The sequence below is a fragment of the Sipha flava genome, unplaced genomic scaffold, assembly GCF_003268045.1.
Source record: "Sipha flava isolate LNK unplaced genomic scaffold, YSA_version1 35a_pilon_pilon, whole genome shotgun sequence".
Classification (NCBI taxonomy): Eukaryota; Metazoa; Arthropoda; class Insecta; order Hemiptera; family Aphididae; genus Sipha; species Sipha flava.
This window is the reverse complement of record NW_020273058.1, coordinates 498,527-511,424: the sequence shown is the minus strand read 5'-3', so window position 1 is coordinate 511,424 and position 12,898 is coordinate 498,527.

Here is a 12,898-nt window from a genome sequence, read left to right as displayed (position 1 = left end):
TTTTTGCGCGTTACCGAATCGTGTAAACATTGACCAAAGCGCATGTATGATCTCAACACTGTAATAGATACAACTTAAAAGGTGTGATGAAAAACGTGTGACATGTGATGAGCAACTAAGTGAATCTCTTATTAAATTTTGTAAATTTTCAAGGTCATTCATCAAATGTATGTCAGTAAGTTGATAAATATTCCTTTTTCATCTCTCCGTATTAATGGTATGAACCCAAAATCTGCTATTGGTCTGATATGAAACCAATATTATCACAGCCATTTCCTCTACCTCTTCACCCCAATCACTATGCCAGATGAACTTTTGAAACATGAATAATTTATTGTTGTACTAAAAATAATCATTGCTTAGGTAGACGTTCACTGAATTTGAGAAACGGAACGTAACTGACAATGAAATTACTTAGGTAAGAATACATTTTACTTATTTTATCGCGCGCGGATACCTCGCGTTGTACGTATTATGAACAGTATCAAATCACATGTAATACTACGGCGTGGAATGTTAAGACATGTTAACACATAGCTGCGCGTGATTAGTGTGTCTTTAGCTTTACAGCTGTAATATATTACATGTTCCTGTAAGGAAGAATACGATGCGCGTAAAACGTTATATTACAGTGTAAAGTGGTGTATTTTCAAGGGGGTCCCAAGTTTCAACGCCTCCTGAAGAAAATATAGGTTTAATAGTCATAAATGAGTAACAATAATAATAATTTGCTATGAAGCTACAGGAGAGAGAACATTAATTTATATCATGTCGTTGTGAATATTTCTTCATTTGTATTTATAATAACAATAGAATAACAAAATTATTAATACCTTATATGTCTTTTTTTTTTAGAAAAATGTTAACACCCCTACCAAACATTTGACGCCATTGACAGCGTACATGAAATGTACTCGTTTAAGTATCGAACTGTTATATGTTTGCGTATCATACAAATTACAATGTTAGCAAAGTTTATTTATTTTTTTCTTGGTTAATGAAACGGCAGTGAAAAGTTTTAATACGACCCGTGATCCCCTGCAGCCGATCGGTACGTATTCGTATACATGAGCAGCGAACAGGGTTTCGGCGCGTGTTATCGGTATAGTAATACTTCCTCTGCAGTTCAATACCCGGTCGTCGCGTAATAAATAATTCATGGTTTTTTTTTTTTTCTTATTTTCTTTCACGAAACATGATTGATTATATTTTACTGCTGTACGGTTTGTGAAAATAATTAACGGTCCGCGCGATTCGTTATTGTACACCAATCGCGAAAACGTAATAGTGTACCGTACACACAACAGATGCTGACGCGAAATCTAAAAAAAAATCCGAAATGGCGTAATCGACGAGAACAACTGTGTACCTGCAAACGAACGATGGATAAAAACGGCTGTTGTGTTTATATACAAAATGTGCTGCAATTACTCGTACAACGATAACATTTGTCTGAGGAAACTATCCCGAAATCACTGTTTACTTTTTCGGCGAGGTAAAAAACTATGCACGGAATATGCGTAAAAATAAACCAGCTCGTGTTTAAAATGTTGCGGTAATTGATTTCGGGTTTTATGCTAAAACACTGCACCGTCCGTTTCGGCGGTGCTCTTCGAGCGCTACAACAGCGTTCAGTTCACGCGTGCAAATGAGACTGGAACTGGACGGTTTTCTACGGCTGGCTGTAGTCCTCAATCTCGAATAGATATATTCGAATACTTGATGAACTGCGAATACGTGAAAAATGACTCGGAGTGGGGTTGATTTGTTTCGGATGAATCACGCAAGCATGCTATGTGGTGACTAATGTGTGGTGCAGAAACAGGAAATTAAGGAGAGTTAGCAAAAAAAAAAAAAAAATTATAATTAATAATAACTAGAATTATGGTTTCAAGGATTTTTGGAAAAAATATTACCAGTAGTTACATAAGTCAACAAATGTTTCATCGAAACACAAGTACGTTTGTTAAAAAACGAATAAGTTAAAATGTGTATTTCAAGTTTCATCGAAACTCGTGTTTCAGATTTAAAACAATTTCCGATTACAAATTAATAAGAAGCTTTATTCAATCGTGATTTGGAATTCTTTTAATTATTAGTTATTACACAATATAAATATTTATCATATTTGCTTTTTAAAACAAAATTAATGTAGATATTCAATAGGCGTCAGACAGGTATAATAATGAATTTCGAACATACATTTAATAGAAATATTTGTTTACTCAATATAGCAAAAAGGTAATTTGAAATATACATAAAACCCTAAATGTACAATTCGATCGGTTTATCGAGTAAATTTATAAAAATATATATGTATACAACTCGTACAAAATATAGACTATTACTAGAAGAAGATATAAAATAAAAAATGCATTGTTGTTGATAAAATTGTAAAAATACCAATCCTTCATTGTCTAGCAGCAACATTTTATTTCTCGTTGATTAAATAATATAATACTCATATTGTCTCTACAAAAGTATTAATTCGCTTGAATATCGAATGTTGTGTACGAAGTAAATATACCGTATTATAGCTAATCACTGCGGTTCGCCAATCATCAATAAAACTATATTATATTTATTGTTTGAACGTGTTAAATATTTTACCATTAGGCGCGTTATTGATACAATGTGATTTTAACACTGATCGCATTTTTTACAGATACAATTTTTTCTTTCAAATTTTAAACTTTTTACAGCACGGTTTTTATTATTCGCAAATGGACGAAATAGTACGTAAAATAATTATACATTTGAATAGACGATTGTTGTTAAAGCTGCAGCTATTTGTGTACACACTGACACGTTTGTCAGTTAAAAATCTATATGTTTCCACGTTTGTCCCCGTTTTATGCATGCACACATGTACAATGACGACAATAATATACAGGATTAGATTTCTGCGAGTGTATACATGTGGTGTATAAACATATAATTATTTATATGGTTCTATGGGTGTGTGTGTATACAGACAGTATGGTTATGGTTTTGTATGATTATTATCTCTTGTCCGTCTTATGAAAATATATTTTAATATCACGCTAAATTATGGCGAGTGACCAACACATTTTGCAATAAAAATGTATATTTACGTTCGTATTGCACACACGTACTCGTGTATACATAAATATGCGGCAGCCACTGTACAGAAAATTTGCGGTGTAATAAATATTTCATAAATACAATGATGATTATTTATTTATTTGATATGTTATTTGACGCGTGCTCGGCCGTACGGTAACTATGCATAATTAATAATTATAACGATGTTCAAGTTCAAGTATTTAGTACAGTGAAATAATGCCTTTTGAGCAGTGATGTTCTCATCAATTCCGTCGGGAGCGTATCACATCGTCGTGTATCTGAATATGAACATTTTTGTGATTTAGATGCTGATGGTGGTATTATGAAGGATTGTTAATATTAACCAAACAATTGAAATACATATACATTTTTATTTCTCTACAGAAATATAAATTAAAATTATTTAAACAAATCGATACTATCATAAATACACATAGTATACAGCCAATAACTATTTCAAAGTAAAACACTGATCTTCTGAGGGAAAACCGAATGTCAATTATAAAATAAAACCAAAATTAAAACCTGTATAACTAATTGCATTTAATACTTCTCAGCGAAGTGCTCGAGACTTGATAATATACGTAATATATACATGCATTTTCAAAATAATGTTGAGAGTATACGTCAATAAAACAACTACTTAATAGTTTATTTTAAAACCAGAAAGACTTCGCTTAAAATATACAGAATAAATATTTTACAATACCTTCATGAACCATATTCTAAATATTATGACTAAAAGTTTTAAGTAATTTTTAAACTAGTGAATGAGTAATTTATAATATATTGACCGTAAAATAGTTTGAATTTTTATCTAAAGGGATAAACACCTATAAACCACAGGCTAATTCCATTGTCATTGTTGAGATATATCCTTTATTCTCGTGTCAACTATAATACATTGTCCAACAATTTTAATTTTTAAATCTTATTATCTTAATATTTTTTATAAACAAAAATTGAATTATATCTTTTAAGTATTATAACCGGGTCATGGGACCACCGACCGAAATCGACTGTTAAAACGTATAAAAAAAAAAAGAAGTATAAACGATTTTTGTGATTTTGTAACGTCTATATAATTTGCGATAGTATGATTCACGTATTGACATATTTCGTAACATATGCATGAAGTATAACAGAAGCAATGACAAAATAACACATTACGATTTACTAAATAACACTACGTGCACGTATAGAGAGATGCACTACAAACTGATAATTGTCGTAATGAACATAAAAACTTCAAAATAAACCCATAAAAATAATTTAATGAGGTTAGGCCTACATTAATGTTAAAAAAACACGATATATTGTGTGATTTGTCATTGGATAAGATTGTTCAAATTATTCAGTATTATTAATAAAATTATTTATAAGCAGCTAAAGATTTTTAAAAGAAAACGTAGTTTCAAAATGTCCCCTGACCTGGTCACTACTCTGCTATTATGCTACTCTGATCTGCCATCAAAAATAACTAAAAAATTATTATTCGGATTTCGTATCGAATGCTATTTAGTATTAACCTCTAAGTCCATTTATTGTGTTTACTTCTGATTTTTTTATTTTTTATTGTTATGCGAAGGTATTTGAAATCCTTCCGGGTGGTAACCTCTGGGAAACGTACACCACTTTGCTAAGAAGGCTGATTACGATGTAAAATAATGTAATCGTTATGCATCTAATAATAATAATACTATTATCAGAAAAGGCAGAAAAGGTTCAAACGGCTTATCGTGGGTACATCCATAATAATTTAATGTAGTGAATATACTGATATTTTATAAATGAACGAGAGAATATTAACACGTTATATTAATTAACTGTAGATATTTTATAATTTATTTACATTACGGTTCATCATTATTCCCTACAGCGCTGGCGAATTATCTCGCTTCAAATAATAATAATACGAATATGTGTCAACAATGTAACAAAACTCGTCGATAATTTGTTGCTTATCTGGATATTATTTTTTACTGTTGGTTACGAACTATTTGATGATATAATTGGTGTTTTAATAATTTAATTTTCTCTTCTCCTTGATTGTGAAAAATGTCGGGTTAAAATCCACAAAGAGCGTAATTTTAAGACCGGGATTAAGTAACATTGTGAATGAATGAATTTAATTATAATGTTATGTGATTTTCGTTTATGAAAAAATAATGTGGGAGGCCGATTACGTTTATCTGTTGTACAAAATATTTCTGAAATCTTCGGGATTTTAACTAGATGTTTTTTGTATAAACTATGTATTTTCATAGTAATTGAAATAATTTTGAATTAATATATAACATGTATTTCATATACATGTACATTTAATTCACACGCTAATAATAGTATATATTCGCGTATCATAATCTTTTTATCTTTTTAATCTTTTTTTGTTGAAAAAAAAAATTGTATTGTTATATTTTATAACTTTTTAATATTTTACGCATTTATATGTAATTATATACCTCGTGTTATATATGTATATATATATACATATAAATGCGTAAAATATTAAAAAGTTATAAAATATAACAATACAATTTTTTTTTTCAGCTCAATAACTTTAGCCACTGCATGTAATCTATATATCAATAATTTAAAATTATGATCGTCGGAAGACAGTAAATCATTTTAATTATAATCTAAAGAGAAAAGAGCATCAGTTTTACAAGAATAAGATTTTTTTTACTTTATCTTAACTCTAAGCTGAAAATGTAATAAGGAAATGTAACAAGCATTGTTTGATTAAATTATTATTATTTAAAATAGTAAAAAAAAAAAATGGTTGAAATAATAACTGTAATAGTATATTAGTTCAGACATAATTTATTATCATGGATAAACAGAGCTCTATATGCAGATTCGTTACGATTCTTTCCATGCTTAGATTTAAAATAATAATATTCCAGTAAACGCTTAAATTTCGCAGTGAGGTGTCGAATGCGCATGGCGTGTATTCTGCGAAATAAGTATTTTTTACTTCTTTTGTTTTAGATTTTGTTTGAATTTTGATAACAGTATTGAAATATTGTAGTCATTAAGACTTGAAATCTTATTGCAAGGCTATGGATTTCATATTTTAACCGCGACTTGCACCTTCAAAATTTCTTATTTATGAACTGAATAATAAATGCATAGGTTTATGAGCAATAATACGTATGATATGCGAATATGGTTAGTATAATATTTATTATATCTCACGCCTTCGCGGTCTCACATAAACATTCAAATATGAAACACTGTAAAATGTTATTTACCATAAATATTATGTTTTATACATCTATTCGTTTACATAAATAAAATAAAGTAATAATTATGTGGATAGTATTTTTTCAGAACGTAATATATTGCAACATGGACAATGGTCCAATTTAATCAAATTTTTGTTTTGGTATAATTAGTCAACGGACCGTGGCCAACTTAATGACGCTTAAAAAAAATCACGTTTATTGATCTATCCGTTATCTTTTACGAATAATTACCTTGAAGGCTTGAAATAGCAATTATACAATGTCACATTTACATAGACACACACACACACACATACACTAGTATAAGATGTATACTATATTATACATTATATTTTGTATGTACTATATATATAGGTGATCACCAATAGAAGTGGTATAGATGAGTAATAGTACTATACTATTCTCATTTAAATACTTTTAATTTAGATTTATTATATAAAATACGTTGAAATTGAAAAGTAAATAGAAATCATAGAATAAACTTAAAATGTTTACGTACGCATAATAGCGTACATTATAAGTAGATTATGTACGACAAGTCGTCGACTGATAGAATAAAATATATGTAATTATTATCACTGTTTCTCTTTCAAATACAACAGTATTATTATATTGTTTGAGGTTTGGTTATGGTTTGGAGACAACGATTTTCAATAATGGAAAATACGTTTATGTGGTCGTGGTGTATAATTATTATAAAAATACTGTTTTTTTTTTTTTTTTAGCTGTTATCTGCTATTTTATAGTTGAATAATAAATATTTTATATTTTATTTTGTAATACTAATCGACGTTAGAAATTGTTCAGACGAAGTAGTTATTTCGATACGATTAGTTTTTTATTTGTTTGTTGTATGTGTACATAAGGGACGTATACAAATCTATATTATCAAGAAAGATTTATAATACTTTTTATGTTATAAAACTGTATAGTTGTCAACTTGTTATAGTTGTTCCATGTTCCGTATAATATGTAATATCATATTATTACGGAGACGAATTACGATATCTATTTTGACTTAATAAATCTTTCGCGAAAATTAACTTAAGTAGTAACCATGATTTTATTTTTAACTGGTTATAATTAATTGTAATAGTATCATTACAATAGAATTATATAGCTTACAGTAATATATATACATTTTATACATAAATTGATAATTTATTCAGAATATTTATTTTTCAGAATTAATATAACTTACTTACTAGTATTTTACTGTATTAGAGTCTGAGTATGAAAAGTTTCAGGTGACACACACACACGCGAACCTAAGATCAACCAATACTCCAATAATATTGAAATGTCTAATATTTCTTTAATAATTCCATACTATCGTATTATTAAAAATGTACTAATATATTAAATTTATTAAAATTACTAAAAATATGTCATTGTGGATATCAAGAGCATATTAACTGTGAAATACGTGGAATTGATTTTATGGGAGGTAAATATCATACATTTTAGTTGATTGATAAAAAAAAAAAAACCACGTGAATAATTATATTAATAATTTATGTGCTTTTTATGACCATTACTATAAGTCATTTTCGTATCTTCAAGAGTATAAATGTTAATAAATGATTATTTATTCTTCACTAAATAGTCAAGCTAAGCTATAAGTGATCGATGTATCGAGGCTTAAAAGATAATAGAGATAATTTTAATTTTAAATAACATCTACAATTAAATAAAATAATTTTGAATTTAATTAAATATTTTATAGTTGATACAAAAATATACATGAGTCTAACATTAACAATTAGTTTTTAATTAATTTTATTTTACTATTAAATACTAAATTAAATTCTTATAACGATAAAATCATTTCAATCCGAATAAATAAAATATAGTAATTGTAATCTAAGAAATTAACGCTTATTGTTATCAAATGTAGTATTTAAAAAATATATGTTATGAGCTTTAGTTCTATAAGGCCGAATCTTAAAGAAATTATAATTATAATTTTTTTTTCTAACCTTTAAACTATAATTGGTTAAAATTGTCGGAACTAACAAAAGAAAACAAAAGTCTTAAATCTTAGTGTGATTACATGATTAAGAAAATTTACGAGTGGTCATTGTGCGGTTAATTTCGGTCTAAAACTATTAAATAATTACATACAAACGATTACAACTAGTTTTATTTACGTGTATTATATCAAATTTAATATTTTATTGCCTTAAAAACTAGTTTTACTCAAATCCGAAGAAAAGTAAAATACACTCGAATTATTTAAATAAATGAATATTATATCTATGAGATCGAGTTACCTATGTTTAATTTTGATTTCATTGTTTATGAAATTTATACATGTATATAAAATAACTTATTAATTTTTTATTTTATTGTGTTAATATAATATATAAGTATATGACATATATTTATTCTCTCAAATATTATTCTCCACGAGTTTTATTAATTAGTAATTGTTTCATTTTATAATGTAAGAATTTAAATGAATGTGTAAGAAAATATGTAAGAGGAACTGGGTAGTATAAGATATTAAAAAAATTAATTTTTTTTTTAATCTATTTATATACGAGATATATACATATTTAAAAATTTATATTTAAATTATACCTTATAAATTAATTTTAAAGCGTCAACGTAAGAAAATGTTGTAATTTGAACAAGGCATACTGATTTCTTATTAGCATTTAAATTGTCAATAAATTGTAATTTAAAATATCACTAAATGTTTTAAATCTTCTCCTTAGAGTAGTAAAGATTTATGTGTTGATGTTAAAAACCCATTTTAATTATTTATTTTAATTCCACTCTAAAATTGTAAATTTTAGTTGGTGTACGAATTTATAAATATCCAAATAATAGTACCTTTCATGTAATTATATTTTAAATTCTGAAACGAATTATAATTTATTATTTGCTTTGTATTAAATTAGCCAATAACAATAACTGTGCATCTGAACTGTAGTTGTAAACAATTTCAGGACGTATCTAAATTTGTTTTTGATCAATTATTATTTCCCCTTTTGGCCGGTAAGGTATAGCCGTAATGTACCTGATACGAGCTAGTAAAGCTGTAATTCAATATCGAAAAGATTAAATATATGGTATGCGTCGTTTACAGATCGTCATAATTAATTACAAACCATAGAGGAGCAGTAAACAAGTATGCGCTATATTATTGCTGTAATAAACTATAGCGATGGTATTTTAAAGAAGAACATTGTGCATAAGTATAGTGTACTGAAAGCAGAATTAAGAAGGTTACGCCGTAATTGGATTTCTAAGTATGTATAGCCTAAGGATTTCGAGTAACTATTCGCCACCTAATTTGACCGTAGTATAGTTTCTTTGTGCTGTAGCCGCTTTGCGTTTATACGTGTTAACGACAAAACATTGGCGTGGCTAGTGGCCAAAATTAATTTTATTTCTAAAAAGTGTGGGCTACAGCTGACTTAAATCCCTGTACGGAATTTTTATGTATTAATAATGCACACATGCCTAACGTAACGCGTATACGTATACGGATTCAGACAAAACTCGAAACAAATATAATCGAAGACGTAGAAACTACGTGTCTTCTCTTCGCATTGTCCATCCGCTTCACATACAAAAGAATAATGGATAGTTTTTTCGACACTAGCTTGTGTTTGTATACTTTGTACCTTTTGTGGTGTAAATATTAAATAATAAGTAGGAACGTGAATGGATTATAATTTCTACAAAGTGTTTGTACCGTGCTGACACGTCGTGATGTGTGTAAATTTATAACACAATAAATGTGTTTAACGTCACATTCAAAAAAATATTACGCACAAATAAAAAAACATAATAATGTATTATACCGAAAATTGAAATAACTAATTTTTTAACATTTTTTTTTTTTACAATAATTATTAATTTATTGGTACAATGGCTTGTTGGATGCGTAACGATATCAATGTATCGGTATGATGTGTTGAACGTGAACGTTGGGCGGATGTACGGATTACTGAATTTATTATGCACATATTCATATAGAAATATAGAATGTATATTATTGAAAGTTATTACAATTATTTGACTATCGATTACCATCTTAAACTTTAACACGTGTTTTAACATAATGTGTATGCATTTATATTTGTGAAGAATATAAATGTGTGTGTGTATGTGGAGAAATGTTTTCCATGGAATATGCATATCTTTCTGCAGAGTACAGTTAGCTAAGGAAGAAGTCTACTTTTCAAATATGACGCGTATTGGCAAGCTTAAATTAAAATTAAAAAATGTTTGATACCATTATTCTGACTTGTTCGATTTAATAGAAAAAAATTGGCTTTGATTCTTCTTGCCTTGTAGTTCTTCTTGTATTCATTAGTCAGTAAAACTGATTTTTTGCGAGTTTTTTGATTCGAATCGTCACTTGATACCTCACAACATTATCTCGTAGGAGGCTATGGCAAAAAATGATAACAGTCAAAAAAATTTAAAAATCTGATAATCGTCTGATATCATATTTTCATTTTAAAAAGTAAATTAAATTTTTTTTTTTATTAATTTTATCAAAAATGGGTTGAATATTAGTAATTTTTTTTTTTTAATTATTTCGTATTTCAGCTCTTATTTTTTTGAGTTCTGAATTTTTGAAACTGCAATACTAAACAGTTTAGGAATATTGAATATTATTTTTTCCCCGGTAGCTCTTAATTTGAATTTTGCTTATGTGAAATGTAAGCACGAGTCGATAAATAAAAAACAATTCTCAAATCTTTTAAATAAAGAGATGTGACGTGTCGGTACATTAGTGGCTGGTGAAAAATGCAATTCTCAAAACCTCCACCAAACGCGGCCCAGTATGAACTTTACATCAGATCAGACACCGAGCGAGTACCTACGTGCATACATGCATATTACCGTTGCGACGACAGTTGACCGTAAAGATTTACCTTATATACACATAGTTGAATTACTCGATTGACCTCAGTTGTTCGATTTTTAAAACCCATGATATAAATGGTACCAAGGCCGTAACTGGAAAAAAATTTCGGGGGGGGGGGTCCAGACCCCTGGACACCTCCAGTTAAGGCATTGAATGGTACTGCCTATGTACTTTATTTGACGTATCACGAGATCGCGGACGCGTAACCGATTTATTAATTCGTGTTGTACCCGGTCGAGACAGTGTATTTGTCGGCTGTCGCAGTAGTTTGTATTACGTTGTATATAAGAAATTATCGAGTGGCAAACGAAATTATTATGACAACAATTTTCATCGTGTACAATACTCATTTCATTACGGGCATGTTTTTCCGGGTTCTTTTGTTGTAAATTTTCAGCGCGACACGGATGTTTTTGATATTTTTGCGGACGAACGAACGTTATTTTTTTTTCGATATTTTTCAGTTTGTCGCGTTAACTGTACCTACACTTTATTACTGTACAGTCTCGCTGGTATTAAATGCACCGTGTGACGAAAGTGTGCAGCGGGAGAGGAAACGCGCGTGATCCGAAAAACTCGCGTTGTATATACGTGTATAGATTTAAGAAGAAAAAAAAATAAAGACATAACTGCAGTTTTGCCGAACGTGTAATATAACAATAATAGTGGTATCGTAACGGAGCGTGGAAACCGCTTGCCCCGCGGGGACACTTGTGCAAATCCAATTTAACGGCTGTATACGTTTGACGAACATGTGTTTTTTTTTTCGTGTTTTTTGCTACGCGTCTGTAAATCATACGTTTCGTACACGCAATAAGTAGTAAATTCAGGCTCGTGTCCTGGAGGTTAGTTCGTACGATCCAGACTCGTCCCTCACCAAATTCTTCCGGTATCTGGAAGTTTGAAAGATAATTAAAAATAAAATGTTTTTTTTTTCTCTTCATCAAAAATGTACGAACAAAATTGTATTAAAAACTAAATGTAATTGCAAAAGGACAATTGTTATAACCAGTGATAATAGAACGGGTTAATCTTTTGAGATGAACTTAGTTATGTAACTCGTGAAATGTACTCGCGTAGCGTTATGCGTGTGCTTCAAAGGCGTTTATTATAATATGTCTGATAAGCGAGAGATTTGGCGTGAATCATGCGCGCGCGCTTTGTACATGAATTTAATCATTTTTTAATTTTTTTTTTGTTTTTTTTTTGTTATTGTTGTTATTCGGTGGGCGTATGTTTTACGTGCGCGCGCGGGACAAGTCTTTTCCGCGCCGTCGATAAACACACAGGCGCGCACGCAAAAGTTCGTTCTCTCTCTCAGTCTGTCACTATTCCCTTGCATGCAGCAAAAGCTCTCTCGCCGACTATCCCTCTCTGTCATCTTGCGCGCGCACGCACGGAACGTATCCCCCGCCGGGGGCAAAAATGCAATCGATAAAGGGTCGTCGGTGCGTACCTAAAGCATAAAGCAGTGTCGGTGGTGCCGAAAGAGCTTTTCGATCCCCTACCCCCGTTCGCCGGTCAAAGGCGCGACACGTTTAGCGGTCGCGGGGTAGCGGGGTGTGGCGAGCACGAGCTTGACGGCCACTGTTCGGCGCCACGCCGCCGGATTCCGTCAACGGTGGTCCGGTCGCGGTTCGCGCGGCCCTTCGCACGAGAGCCGGTTTCCGTC